The sequence below is a fragment of the Rattus rattus genome, chromosome 7 (genome assembly GCF_011064425.1).
Source record: "Rattus rattus isolate New Zealand chromosome 7, Rrattus_CSIRO_v1, whole genome shotgun sequence".
Lineage (NCBI taxonomy): Eukaryota > Metazoa > Chordata > Mammalia > Rodentia > Muridae > Rattus > Rattus rattus.
Window position 1 is genome coordinate 10,089,268 of NC_046160.1, and position 10,766 is coordinate 10,100,033.

General features: G+C 38.9%; 1 pseudogene; it reads left to right on the forward strand.

Annotated features, from left to right (window-relative positions):
- Nucleotides 1–9,576: 9,576 nt before the first annotated feature.
- On the forward strand, nt 9,577–10,208 carry LOC116905599 (annotated as a pseudogene).
- Nucleotides 10,209–10,766: the final 558 nt, after the last annotated feature.

Below are 10,766 nucleotides of genomic sequence, written 5' to 3' on the forward strand. Positions count from 1 at the left end.
TAACCTTTACTATGAGATGGTGTCTCAAAGTAACACTAGAAATTACACTCATAATGTCTCACTAACATGACTGCCTAAACAAAAGCTGAGGAAGATAGGTAATGTGGAAGAATTAAAGTTTAGTTTTCCTTCTGTTTCATTTCTTCTTCTTCTTCTTCTTCTTCTTCTTCTTCTTCTTCTTCTTCTTCTTCTTCTTCTTCTTCTTCTTCTTCTTCTTCTTCTTCTCTTCTCCTCCTCCTCCTCCTCCTCCTCCTCCTCCTCCTCCTCCTCCTCCTCCTCCTCCTCCTCCTCCTCCTCCTCCTCTCTCTCTCTCTCTCTCTCTCTCTCTCTCTCTCATTGTTGGGTATTTCCTATTTACATTTCGAATGTTATTCCCTTTCCAGGTTTCCAGGCCATAAGCCCCCTAACCCTGACCCCTACCCTTCTATATGGGTGTTCACATCCCCACCCATGCCTTCCCCATGCCTCCCCACATTCCCCTACACTGGGGGTCCAACCTTGGCAGAAACAAGAGCTTCTCATTCCATTGTTTCCAACAAGGCCATTCTTTGCTACATATGCAGTTGGAACCATGGGTCAGTCCATGTATAGTCTTTCTGTTGTGGTTTGGTCCCTGGAAGCTCTGGTTGGTTGGCATTGTTATTATTATGGGGTTGCAAATCCCTTCAGCTCTTTCAATCCTTTCTCTAATTCCTCCAACAGGGGTCCAATTCTTGGTTCAGTGGTTTGCTGATGGCATTTGCCACTATATTTGACATATTCTGGCTGTGTCTCTCAGGAGGGATCAATATCCAGTTATTGTCAGCCTGCACTTCTTAGCTTCATCCATCTTATCTAGTTTTGGTGTCTGTATATGTATGGGCAACATATGGGCCAGGCTCTGAATGGCCAGTCCTCCAGTCTCTCCAATAATCTTTGCCTCCTTATCCCCTCCTATGGGTATTTTGGTTCCCCTTTTAAAGAAGGAGTGAAGCATCAGCATTTTGGTCATCCTTCTTGTGTTTCATGTGATCTGTGCATTGCATGATGGATAATCTGAGCTTTTTGGCTAATATCCGCTTATCAATGAGCGCATATCAAGTGTGTTTTCCCGTGATTGAATAATTTCACTCAGGATGATATTTTCTAGTTCATTCCATTTGCCTATGAATTTCATAAAGTCATTGTTTTTGATAGCTGAGTAATATTCCATTGTGTAGATGTACCACATTTTCTGTATCCATTCCTCTGTTGAAGGGCATCTGGGTTCTTTCCACCTTCTGGCTATTGTAAATAAGGCTCCTAGGAACATAGTGGAGCATGTGTCTTTGTTATATGTTGGGGCATCTTTTGGGTATATACCCAAGAGAATTATAGCTGGGTCCTCAGGTAGTTCAATGTCCAATTTTCTGAGGAACCTCTAGACTGGTTTCCAGAATGGTTGTACCAGTCTGCAATCCCACCAACAATGGCGGAGTGTTCCTCTTTCTCCACATCCTTGCCAGCATTTGCTGTCACCTGAGTTTTTGATCTTAGTCATTCTGACTGGTGTGAGGTGGAATCTCAGATTTGTTTTGATTTGCATTTTCCTGATGACTAAGGATGTTGAACATTTATTTAGGTGATTTTTGGCCATTCAGTTACCTTCAGCTAAGACTGTTTTGTTTCTCGCTGTACCCCATTTTCAATTGGGCATTTTGGCTCGCTAGAGTCTAACTTCTTAAGCTCTTTGTATATTTTGGATATTACCCACTATCAGATGTAGGATTGGTAAAGATCTTTTCCCAATCTGTTGGTTGCAGATTTGTCCTAATGACAGTGTCTTTTGCCTTACAGAAGCTTTGTAGTTTTATGAGATCCCATTTGTCGATTCTTGATCTTAGAGCACAAGGCATTAGTGTTTTGTTCAGGAAATTTTCTCCAGTCCCCATGTGTTCAAGACTCTTCCCCACTTTTTCTCCTATTAGTTTGAGTGTATCTGGTTTGATGCGGAGGTCCTTGATCCACTTGGACTTAAGCTTGTACGTGGTGATAAGAATGGGATAGTTTGCATTCTTCTACATGCTGACCTCCAGTTGAACCAGCACCATTTGCTGAAAATGCTATGTTTCTTCCTGTGGATGGTTTTATCTCCTTTGCCAAAGATCAAGTGACCATAGGTGTGTGGGTTCATTTCTGGGTCTTCAATTCTATTCCACTGATCTATCTGTCTGTCTCTGTACAAATACCATACAGTTTTTATGACTACTGCTCTGTAATACTGCTTGAGTTCAGAGATAGTGATTCCGCCTGAAGTTCTTTTATTGTTGAGGATACTTTTAGCTATCCTGGGTTTTTTGTTATTCCAAATGAATTTGCAAATTGCTCTTTCTATCTATATTAAAGAATTGAGTAGGAATTTTGATGGAGATTGCATTGAATCTGTAGATTGCTTTTGGCAAAATGGCCATCCTTACTATATTAATCCTGCCAATCCATGAGCTTGGAAGATCTACCCATCTTCTGATATCTTCCACAATTTCTTTCTTCTGAGACTTGAACTTCTTGTCATACAGTTCTTTCACTTGCTTGGTTAAACTCACACCAAGTTATTTTATATTATTTGGGACTATTGTGAAGGATGTGATTTCCTTAATTTCTTTCTCAGCCTGTTTATCCATTGAGTAGAGGAAGGCTACTGGTATGTTTGAGTTAATTTCATATGCTGACTCTTTGCTGAAGTTGTTTATCAGGTTAAGAAGTTCTCTAGTGGAACTTTTGGGGTCACTTAAGTATACTATCATATCATCTGCAAATAGTGATATTTTGAGTTCTTCCCTTCCACTTTGTACCCATTTGACCTCCTTTTGCTGTCTGCTTTCTCTGGCTATGACATGGAGTACTGTATTGAATAAGTAGTGAGAGAGTGGGCAGCCTTCTCTAGTCCCTGATTTTAGTGGGATTGTTTCAAGTTTCTCTCTATTTAGTTTGATGTTAGCTACAGATTTGCTGTATATTTCTTTCACTATGTTTAGGTATGGGCCTTCAATTCATGATCTTTCCAGGACTTTTATCCTGAAGGGTTGTTGAATTTTGTCAAATGCTTTCTCAGCAACTAATGAAATGATCATGTGCTCCTTATCTTTGAGTTTGTTTATATAATGGATTACATTGATGGATTTTCCTATATTGAAACATCCCTGCATCCCTTGGATGAAGCCTACTTGATCATGATGGATAATTTTTTTGATGTGTTCTTAGATTCGGTTTCCAAGAATTTTATTGAGTATTTTTGCGTCGATATTCATAACAGAAATTGGTCTGAAGTTCTCTTTCTTTGTTGGGTCTTTGTGTGGTTTAGGTATAAGAGTAATTTTGGCTACATAGAAGGAATTTGGTAGCGCTCCATTTGTTTCAATTTTGTGGAATAGTTTGGATAGAATTGGTATGAGGTCTTCTATGAAGGTCTGATAGAATTCAGCACTGAACCCATCTGAACCTGGGCTCTTTTTGGTTGGGAGACCTTTAATGACTGCTTCTATTTCTTTAGGAGTTATGGGGTTGTTTTTATTTGTTACTGTTTTGACTTTGCTACCTGGTATCTGTCTACAAAATTGTCCATTTCCTCCAGATTTTGCAGTTTTATTGAATATAGGATTTTATAGTAGAATGTGATGATTTTTTAAATTTCTTCAGATTCTGTTGTTATGTCTCCCTTTTCATTTCTGATTTTGTTAATTTGGATACAGTCTCTGTGACTTCTGGTTAAGTCTGGCTAAGGATTTATGTATCTTGTTGTTTTTCCCAAAGGAACAGCTCCTGGTTCTGTTGATTCTTTTTTTTTTAGATTTTTTTTCTGTTGCATTTTTTTTTTCGGAGCCGAGGACCGAACCCAGGACCTTGCGCTTGCTAGGCAAGCGCACTACCGCTGAGCTAAATCCCCAACCCCGGTTCTGTTGATTCTTTGTATGGTCCTTTTCGTTTCTACTTGGCTGAATTCAGCTGTGAGTTTGATTATTTCCTGCCTTCTACCCCTCTTGGATTTACTTATTTATTTTTGTTCTAGAGCTTTTAGGTGTGCTGTCAAGCTGCTGACATATGCTCTCTCCTGTTTCTTCTCGCAAGCACTCAGAGCTATGTGTTTTCCTCTTAGCACAGCTTTCATTGTATCACATATGTTTGGTTATGTTGTATCTTCATTTTCATTAAGTTCAAAGAAATTTTTAATTTCTTTCTTTATTTCTTCCTTGACCAAGTTGTCATAGAGTAGAGCATTGTTCAACTTCCATGTATATGTGGTCTTTCTGTCATTATTGTTATTGTTGAAGACCAGTGTGTGGTGATTTGATAGAACACATGGGATTATTTCTATCTTCCTGTATCTCTTGAGGCCTGTTGTGTGACCAATTATATGGTTAATTTTGGAGAAGGTTCCATGAGGTTCTGGGAAGAAGGTATAACCTTTTTTTAGGATGGAATGTTCTATAAATATCTGTTAAGTCCATTTGGTTCCAAACTTCTGTTAGTTTCTCTACATCTCTGTTGAATTTCTGTTTCCATGTTCTCTCCAGTGATGACAGTGGGCTGTTGAAATCTCCTACTATTATCATGTGAGGTGCAATGTGTGCTTTGAGCTTTAGTAAGGTTTCTTTTATGAATGCAGGTACCCTTGCATTTGGAGCATAGATACATACGTTTGAGAGTTCATCTTGGTGGATTTTTCCTTTGATGAATATGAAGTCATCATCCTCCTTATCCTCCTTATGAAGCCATGTCCTTCCTTATCTTTTTTAAAGACTTTTGGTTGAAAGTCAATTTTATTTGATATTAGAATGGCAACTTCAGCTTGTTTCTTCAGGCAATTTGCTTGGAAAGTTGTTTTCCAGCCATGTACTCTGAGGTAGTATCCGTCTTTGTCTCTTAGGTGTGTTTCCTGCATACAGCAAAATGCTGGATCCTATTTATGTATCCATTCTGTGAGTCTGTGTCTTTTCATTGGGGAATTGAGTCCATTGATGTTGAGAGATATTAAGGAATAATGATGGTCACTTCCTTTTATTTTTCTTGTTAGAGGTAGAATTATGTTTGTTTGTCTCTCTTTTGGTTTCATTGCAAGGAAATTATATTCTTGCTTTCAGTATGGTGTATTTTCTCTCCTTGTGTTGGAGTTGTCCATCTATTATCTTTTGTAGGCCTGGATTTGTTGAAAGATATTGCATAACTTTGGTTTTGTCATGGAATATCTTGGTTTCTCTGTCTATGTTAATAGAAAGTTTTACTGGATACAGTAACCTGGGCTGGTATTTGTGTTCTCTTAGGGTCTGTTTGACATCTGTCCAGGATATTCTCACTTTCATTGTCTCTGGTGAGAAGTCTGGTATAATTGTTGTAGGTCTGCCTATATATGGCACTTGACCTTTTTCCCTTACTGCTTTTAATATTCTTTCTTTGTTTTGTGCATTTGGTGTTTTGACTATTACGTGATGGGAGGAATTTCTTCTTCTGCTCCAATCTATTTGGAGTTCTGTAGGCTTCTTGTTTGTTTATGGGCAACTTTTTCTTTAGGTTAGGGATGTTTTCTTCTATAATTTTGTTGAAGATATTTTACTGGCCCTTTAAGTTGGGAGTCATCTCTTTCTTCTATACCAATTATCCTTAGGTTTGATCTTTTCATTTTGTCCTGGATTTCCTGTATGTTTTGGGCCAGGAGCTTTTTGTTTTCCATTAACTTCATCAGTTGTGTCGATGATTTCTATGGAATCTTCTGCCCCTGAGATTCTCTCTTTTATCTCTTGCATTCTATTTGTGATGGCTGTATCTACGGCTCCTTGTCTCTTCCTTTGTTTTTCTATCTCCTGCTTTGTCACCTTTGTGGTTTCTTTATTGTTTCTATTTCTATTTTCAAGTTGTTCACCTGTTTGGTCGTGTTTCCTATAATTCTTTCATGGATATTTCTCTAAGGGCTTCTACTTGTTCCCTTGTGTTTGCCTGCATTTTTCTAAGGGAGTTCTTTATGTTTTTCTTAATGTGATCCATCATTATCAGCAAATGACATTTTAAATATAAATCATTCCTTTTGGGTGTGTTTAAACCCCGAAATATCCTGTAATTTCTTTGGTGTATTTAACTGAGCTCATTGATGCCAAGTAGTATTGGTTTCTGTTGCTTAGATTCCTGTGCTTGCCTCCAGTCATTGGGTTCTCTCTGGTGTTTGCTTGTCTTGCTGCTTCAGAGAGTGACTTGACCCTGCTCTAGGCCTCTGTGTCAGCACTTTTGTAGAACTGTTTTCCCGTTTTCCTTCAGCCTTTCCTGAGGACAGGTGTTCTGATTTCATGTGTGTAGCCACCCCTGGAGACTGTTTTCCACCTCTAGGCACAGGCAGGAATCAAAGGGTCCTGCCTTTGGTTGCTCCTGGTATGTCCTTGCACTCCATGAGCACAGTTGGTACTGTGCAATTCTCTCTTGGTTCTCTCTGGTCTACTGTGGGAAGGTGGGTGTTCTCTTCTGACTTCTCAGGAGTATCCACACTCCTGAGGTCCAGCTGTCTCTCCCATAGGATTTGGGTACAGGGAACTGTTTGGCCGTTCAGTGCAGTCCTGGGTGCAGACCACAACCGTGGGTACCGGCAGCTGACTGTTCCTATATCCCGGTGTCCAGAGGCACTGTTCAGTTTCCCTTTGCACCAGGGATATGGGACAAGGTGTGCAGATCTGTCAATCTGTCCTGTGGCCTCAGGATTTCTCGCAAATCATTTTTATTACACAATTTAAATGTAAATATAACATTCTGTTTCTTGAGTTGATTTTCTGGAAATTTAACTGGGAGAGGCAAGGCCTCACTCTCTAACTAGAGCGCTACTTATACAAATACAGAAACTACTAATGAAAAGCAAGTTGTTTAAAAAATATTTCAAATTAAAAAAAGTAGTCATTTTCTATGTTGGCTGGGGGAAGGTGGTTTATTTGCTTTTTGTTTGTTTGTTTTAATTTAATATGGAGAAATATTTACAGTGCATCAAAAATAAGTATAAAATGCATCACAATAGAATCATCTGCATTCCAGCAATTTTTCTACATAAGCAGAGTCCACTGAGGGGTCAAGTATGTACAACAGACTTCCTACTTCATAATTGTCAGAGCTTTAAGTTGTCCTATGGTCTCTACACTTAGATTTTTATAACTTTTGCATGAATGGGTGCAGATCTAATCTAATAGATCAAATAAGTTAGTATACCTCACTATGTCCCCTGCCCTGATGAGAAAACTATGTAATTTTTGCATTGTTGTTGTTGTTGTAGTTGTTGTTTTGGGGAGCTGTGTTTTCCATTATCCCCAATAAAAATAATCTAGTGATCAATTAGTGAATAGAAACGAAAATTATGGTGAGAAATTCCCCAAAATAGAGTGTACACAAAGGTAAATCTAAAATAGTTGTGGGTAGACATGCACACATGCTCATGACCCATGTAGCTGACAAGCATTCAGCACCCGATCAACTTAAGTGATTTGGGAAATTAACTTAATTCACACAGAAGGAAACTCATGGGGAATGTATTTTTTCTTAGCTGCTTTTATAAGTGACCAAATGGTGAAACATGATGTAAACAAATACTGTTACCCTGCATTGTTGTTTATACTAACATTTTAGTTCATGTACAAACCCCATGTGCTCTTTCTCTATTGTGTTTCTCTCTCTGTGTGTTTTTGCATGAATATACAGGCACACATGTGTATGTGGCATACACATGTGTGTGTGTGTGCACATGTGGGTGTGTGTCTCATATGGTATTTATGAACATAGGTAACATGTTTATTTATAATTTGGAAATACTGAAACACACATTTGATTTATGGATCAACCATGCGCTGATCTACTCACATATCTCTGACATTTCATTATATCAAGTGAATAGAGAGAGAGCCTAACAGGCTGGTGATATCTTTTATCCTACCCTTGTTAGGAAAAAGTGGTGTATCTTTTGGCAAGAAAACCAAAACTTTAGCAAAGACATATACACCCCACAAAACAGGAAAGGTCATCTCATTTGAAGGGAAAAGTTATCAGACTGGGAGAAAAATGAGTTTGCCACATTTCAATATTTGAGGAACGTGAGACTGAACTTCAGAAGATATAATGGGAAGGGACAGGCAGAATCCCCAAGGAGCCAAAGTAAGCTAACACTGGTGCTTCTCATTACACGAGAGCTCATGGATTGGTAAGGATGGTAAACGTAATGATAAGAAGTTTGCAGTCCATACTCAGTCTTCATATAAGGTTACAATGTGAACAAGATGAGAAATAGTCACCACCACAGTGCTAACAGCTACTTAAGCAGTTACAGTGTGATAAACAGAGTGTAACTGTAGACAGAAGAGAAGGATGATATCTGAAAACAGACAAGGCTGTGCTGGAACTCAACAGTTTTCCACGTAAGTTACCAAACAAGCGCATAGCAGCTGCCCTATGCAAAAGTGAGCAAAGAGGAATGAACTGTATAGATACTATGTGTACAGAAATACAGGTAGTTTGGTGGAATTCTAAGATGTTGAGATGAAAGGATAGGAAGAAATTTCTATCAAGCCGGGCACCATGTCTTGCTCTTAGAATACTCACATTCAAGAAACTGAGGGAGAGGAATTAGAAATTTCAGGTTAGCCTGGACTACATATCAAGACACCACCTTTTTTATTCTTTTTTTCTTTATTTAAATCAATAGTCTGATTGATCGAATATCATGAATGATATTAAGAAAACAGAAATTTAAGGCCTATGCAGTGATACTCTCACTAAGAAAACATGTTCTATAAAGAGACAGGAACTATTAAGTTACAGATACCAGCTGCCATATTGAAGGCTACGGCATGAAGGGCTATGGTGCTGTTTGGTTGATCCTTCTTCTCTTTGATGGCTCAGTTCACACCTCATTGTTGTGCAGGCATCGAGATGTGCCCTGCCTCTAATTCTGTGTATTTAAACCAGTAATCATTTATTTATCCAATGATTATTTGATTTTACTTTACCTTGAAAAATGATGAGTCTTGAGGAAATGATACCTTTATTGTGTGGGTTCGATTATTCATAATAGTAGTCAGAGAATAATCTGGGCCCAACACACACACACAGACAAAGGCGTGGTTGGAGAGAGTATACCTGTGGCAACAGGAAAGCATAGAGATGAGTGGGTTGATCAGTTTTTCTGCAAAACATTGATAACTAGTTAATGATAAGAATGGGTAAAAAATCAAGATACAGTCAAGGTTTTCTTTTCCTTCATTTGAATGATAGCTTATACAGCATGTGAAACTGAACTTAGTTAGACCCATGGTAAACCTTCTGCCTGAACTTCAGTAGAGCCAGGACTACAAGTTTCCACCATCTTTTGTAAATATTTGGACACTTGGCTCAATGCTTAGCACACTTTGGGAAATCCCCTGGTGTTGAGATAGAAAGTATTAGATATGAAAATCTGTGAGAATAAATCATTTCTAAGCTTTGATTTTTGTGACTGCAGGGAAAGATTCCGACTTTATGTAACTGAGGCTCTAAAATTATTAAAAGGATTAATATCTCTCATCTGCAAGGATCCTTCTAATGGCTTACTGCTCTGTCTTCCAGGAGATGAGTGTCAATTGTGTCAATTGCTCTTTGTGGCAGGAGTAGGGTTTATCTGTCAAATACTTTGCAATTTCCAAGTTCTCTGAGGTCCCTGGAGAATGTTTCCTCCTGTTCACCCTCATCCCACTCTCATAGCCTTTGCTATCTGCACCAGTCCATCTCTACACACCCCACGTACTTCTTTCTGGCAAACTTATGTATCCTGAAAATTGGTTACACTGGCTCTGTCATACCCAAGACGTGGAGAGTCTTGTAAGTGAGATGCGAAGGCTCTCTTAGGAGGGATGTGCCACACAGATGTTTTTCTTCACACTTTTGTTATAACTGAGTGCTGCCTATTGGCCGCCATGGCCTTTGGCCACTGTATGGCCCTGCTTCACTATGCAACCCAAATGAGTCGTGGGGTATTTGCCCATTTGGCAATTGTTTCATGGGGAATAGGTTGCCTTGTAGGGTTGGGACAAAACTACTTGAGGCCTAAATCTAACCACTCACCAGGAGTTGATAAACTCTTGGTCATCTTCTATACAGCAGTGACATCCATGCTGAACTCCATCATCTATAGCCTACGGAACCATGAAGTCAAGGAAGCACTAAGAAGAACTCTGGGGTTGAAGAAAGTTCTGAATGAATAGGTAATAGAGGATCCCAAAGTGCTCTTTCAAAAAGGTGCAAAGTCTGTGAAAGAAAGAAAACAAAACCACTGTGCTCTTTCTGGCTGTCTTGAAACAATCTTTAAGAAACATAACTTTGTTTTAGAGTGTTCTCTTTATTCACCACCATTCTTAATTGCAAATAATGGTAAAGTTTGCTTGCTACTAAATAACTTTAGTAGATTAGTCCAGTACCTAAATATTTTGATCTGGGCAAAGTTTAAACCACATGCTAATGTCTCAAGGGCCTTGAAAATTCTCTGTATCCATTCTTAGCTATTTGGAGATCTTCCAAGAAATTACTTCTAAGTGATCTCAGCTCGTTATGCTACAATTCCATATTTCTCAGCACATGTAAATTCATTGTATTGGACTGGAACTGCTAAGTAGTTCTCAGGGCAGTGAATTGTTAGCCTCTGCTTTGTGTACCATTAGTTCAGTCCACACTTCAGTTTTGGGCACCCAGGGCCTAGGATTTTGGAACAGGAGTAATCTTTCCTCCCTTTTATGACTTCTAACAGGGCGGTAGAAAAGAATTTC